Raw genomic sequence first — 4335 nt, 5'->3', positions numbered from 1 at the left:
TAGTCTACGGAAGATGTTCAGTAATAACTGTGGGTGGTTCGGTTTAATCTTTCGCCTGTCCGGCTTAATGAAGTACAGGTAATAGATTTTTCAGCCTCGGCCACCTCGTTCTTCACGTACCTTAGATAATCTTAAGATACTTCTCCCCACAAGTAAAATTAGCTTTTCCTTCAGAATGCGGCAGCCTCGCTTTTAAATTCTACGTTGTCTACCTGTGTCTTCTATTAAAAGAGAAAACTATGTTAATTTTTTGAAGTGTACCTAAGCAGATGTATTCTTGGTTATATTAAAATACTTGACGATTGTCACTGACAGTAATGTTTATGGTTTCAGGAAACTTCGGGAAGCCACTGTATTGAATATGAATTGCTGAGTGTGGGAGATCGCTTTGGTCCTGGAGTGTTTCGCAGCGTCGTTGACTTCGGATGACAAATAAGGTATGTATGATTGCAGAGGTTGCAAATATTGCAGCATGTGGTAATAGTATTGGAAGGTAACATCACCTCCAAATGTAATACTCGGTTTGGAATCAACATTACAAAGTATGGCACGTCGAAAGATCTAGAAATAACGGCCAAATTATAAACCCCCTTTGATTAACCAGAAAGCTTGAGCCTGATAAATGTACGTCACAAGAGTTCTGCATATACGTGATAGATCATGCACACCTCAGCAAAGGTCTCAAAATTCAGACCTTTGTTCATCTTTATCCCCAAGTTTTTGCAGCACCCTCGTTTCCATGCACTTCCTCGTACCGAATGTGTGGCAGATATGGTGCCATAGGAAAAAACTTTGAACTGTTAAAGTTGCATGTCTAATAGGCTGGCAGCGACATTACTTTCAGAGTGACATTTTTATTTATGATTCATTAGTAATTTACCACTTGCGACCATCTAAATTGTAGGTTTTAAATCGTATGTTTCGCGACTGTAGAAATCTCGTTAGGTTAGCCCCCTCCCTCCCCCTTATGAAATGACATATGCTGAAGATTTGCCAGCAACATTCCTTTATGAAGTAGATTCTAATAGAATATTACAGCCTAATTCATAATTCATTTTCTCAAATTTTCATGTTATGGAATAAGGTAGGTTATTTGCAAAACGGCAAACAAAGGGCTCATCATCCGTTTTATATTTCAGAAACGGCTTAGAGTATGGTCTCTAATCGCCTGTACACTACAAGTGGGTTACTAAGTATGGAGCCAGAACACTGTACGCAGTGCTGCGACCTCCGCCCACGTAACCCATGTGCATTGTGGACTTCGATTAAATACATCAGAGGTAGGTTTTGAAAGTCTTCTTGCAGTAAGTTTAATGAAAAAGTGAAACTGTAGGGTAATTAAACTACTACTACGCACTCTTTGTTACCATATAGTTGAATTTGGATTGTATGGTCTGATGGGGTGCAAGAGCAAACCAGTCTTGTTAACGTCAACTTGGCAGTAATTGTTACTGACAGTGACTACAAGAAACAAATGCACAGAATAGTTTGAAGAAAAGTGACCAACCTCGACACTTAAAACTTCTTATTCGTTTTACCACATTTAAACAAAATTACCTAAAAAAAAAAAAAAAAAAAAAAAAAAAAAGTCCAAATAGCACGCTATATTTTGTTCTTGGCACCCGGTCAGTCACTATAAATATAGGCCTATTTTAGAATCTACACTGTTTAAAAATGTTGAATTAATTTGTAGTGCAAGATTACATCGCTAGTCGTGACAGGAGGAACCAGTACCATTTAAAACTAAAACCACTAAACGGGGAAGTTCTCTGCAATGAGAAATGGGATTAGCAGGATTAGCGAAAAAGGGGGTGGGGATTCTCGTTCATTCTCTCGTATGTTTGCCAATGTCTAGGTCAGGTTTTTTCTCTCTATCCTTGCTGTAGTAACTCCTGTAAATTATCATTAACGTCCAAGGAGTGATGACTGATATTATTTTTTTCAAGGTTTTAGTAATTTAACTTATAGTTGGTAATAGTGTCTAGGTTTTATGGATCTAAAAATCCAATAAATATTTTATCCAGAAGTAACATAGCCCTTGTCATTGCCAGATAAGATTGATCAGTAGTTTATTTGAACAGGACTACCTTTTTACATTATGCTTCGTTGGCTAGTTATTGCATCTCTATAGTAAAGCCTTTATCATTGCCAGTTCACTCGTGACTCTAAATTTGGCTCTTAATTTTTTTAAAGATCACTGCTTTTGTACAGTAACAAAACTGTAGTTAGATATCCAGGAGAAATTTTTGACAACAAATGCATTCATGTTGATCCTATTTCTTTCAGGTTTATGGCTTAGCTGTTAAACAGTGAACCTGGTTCATCAGGATGAATCCTAAAGGTAATTAATCCTTTTTAATTTTCAATTTTCCAGAAATTGAATTATCAAGATAGCGGTTCATCGCCTAGTTTTTACGTATGAACACAAGATATAAAGGTTATTTCCGTGCTGAAAACCCTGGCCTCTCTAAATTCTTTAAACAGGGATGCGAGTTTGGGAAAAAGTTGGCTTGTACATCCATAAGTAGTTACGTGCTCAAATGTCATTTATGCAATCTGTAATTTTTGTTAGGTTAGGAGAATTTAAGTTGTTGCAAACACTATAAAGTTAGGATTTTGTTTTTCAGGAAATTCGATTCCCTGAATAGGTTAAAGATCGAAGAATTATCGGCTATTGCTCTCCAGTTACTGAAATTATTTTTCTTTTCTAGGAAAGAGCGGCAGTGATGCAACCATTTTCACCTGGGAGAGTTTTCCGTAAGTTCGCAAGATTAAATTAGCAATTAAGTGTTGTGTTCATATGATGGTTTGTTACACACTCTCAGATTAACAAGAGTACTTAACTTTTGTTATATGTTCGAAAGTCTTCTAAACTGATTGTAGTCTTGCTTATTTGGATTATAACAGATTCACGCTGGGACTGGACTAATTAACCTGTCTGCATGATCCCACAGGAGAAAACTGGACCCATGCTAAGGCTACTCTTCGAATAATATAAAGGTAAGTTTACTTTTGTTTTCATCTAGAATTTGAATTCATTAACCAGAAGGGCTTCAGCCTCAAAGAAAAAAATAAAACAAACTACAAGAGACTTTTTAGCGAAAAACGGTAGAAATAAAAGCCTAGTTATTTTCGTATTTTTAGTATCTTTAACATGATGAATTAATGTTGTTACACACTCTGAGCTGGTTTTACCTTGGCTGTGGAGAAGATTGGATTCCTGATGAATGCTAGATGGTAATTCTAAAGAAAGTTTTTGTTTTTTTTTTGTTTTTTCTAATTTTTCATATCCCTTTCAGACACGACCTGCATTGTGGTCAAATCAGCGAATCCTGTCCCGCATGAGGAAAGGAGAGAGATGGTAAGACTCTATCAAATGATGTATTATTGCAAGTGTGGTTTCCTTTTTAGAGTGAAGGAAGACCTTGGAAAAACTGCTCTTGATCTTGCACTTGTCTGTTGTATACTTTAAATGACAGTAGTATTGTTTACTTCTACAGAGTCGTTGAAGTGTTGCTGAGAAACACGGACGAGATCGACGATTACACAGTTGGAAATATTTTGATCTGTGGAAGCTGTATCCTGCCACCGTCTTTATCTCTTGGCAAAATACACTGTGCACCAGTCTTTGAAATATATTGGATGATTAAGTTAATTTAGAACGGTATTTAACCTGAGTGGAAAGATGTGAAAAGATTAGTAAAGTCATGTGCTGTCCTGGTAACACCTGGTAATGAACTCCACAATCTTTAAGTTCAAAATAAACTTTTCGCTCTGTAGAAAGCGAAGGATTTAACGCAAGAATTTCCTTTTCTTTATGCAAGACAAAGGTTCTGGACTAGTTTGTTACTTAAATCAGATTAAGAATTGTACTATGACAAGTTTTCGTCTAGATAAGGAATATCTCCGTAACTGACTAGGTTTTATCCTTGATAGTTGCCGATGTCCACGTGGCGCGGCAAAGTTAGACCTCCATCAGGATTTAATAATGATTTTGGCAGATTTGACAGGAGTTATAAAAATCCCATTGCCTGATTTATTAACTCTTAATTGCACTTCTATGAGAAACCTGCATCTATCATGGCAGGTGATTTAGATGAGCTTAGAGGTATGATGGAGTTTACAAATGTCTGCTACTACGTTAAAGGAATAGGTATCCACCTGCTGAATATACGAACATATAGTTTATTACCCAATGTGTTATTGTTCGCCCATTTTCCCATATAATCCATAGTTTTTTAAAAAGCCAATAGTCTGCGATCTGACCTAAATTTGACCGCATTTCAATCGACAGCAGCAACAATTAAACATGATAATGTTGGTAAACAAAAACCT

At 36.5% G+C, this 4335-nt stretch overlaps 1 long non-coding RNA gene across 4 annotated transcripts in view; it reads left to right on the top strand.

The window, feature by feature from the left end:
* Positions 1-3655, top strand: part of LOC119579566 — a 5301-nt gene extending 1646 nt beyond the window's left edge. For 3 of the 4 annotated variants that reach the window (XR_005229304.1, XR_005229307.1, XR_005229306.1), the window contains exons 2-8: positions 334-437; positions 1140-1280; positions 2287-2341; positions 2712-2757; positions 2908-3000; positions 3300-3361; positions 3501-3655. This is a non-coding gene — a long non-coding RNA (uncharacterized LOC119579566). Of the gene's footprint in view, positions 79-333; positions 438-1139; positions 1281-2286; positions 2342-2711; positions 2758-2907; positions 3001-3299; positions 3362-3500 lie in introns of all 4 variants that reach the window. The other variant, XR_005229305.1, reaches the window with a different exon arrangement.
* The last annotated feature ends 680 nt before the right edge of the window (positions 3656-4335 follow it).

The sequence above is a fragment of the Penaeus monodon genome, chromosome 12 (assembly GCF_015228065.2).
Source record: "Penaeus monodon isolate SGIC_2016 chromosome 12, NSTDA_Pmon_1, whole genome shotgun sequence".
In the NCBI taxonomy this organism is placed as follows: Eukaryota; Metazoa; Arthropoda; class Malacostraca; order Decapoda; family Penaeidae; genus Penaeus; species Penaeus monodon.
This window is presented reverse-complemented; position numbering and strand designations above follow the sequence as displayed.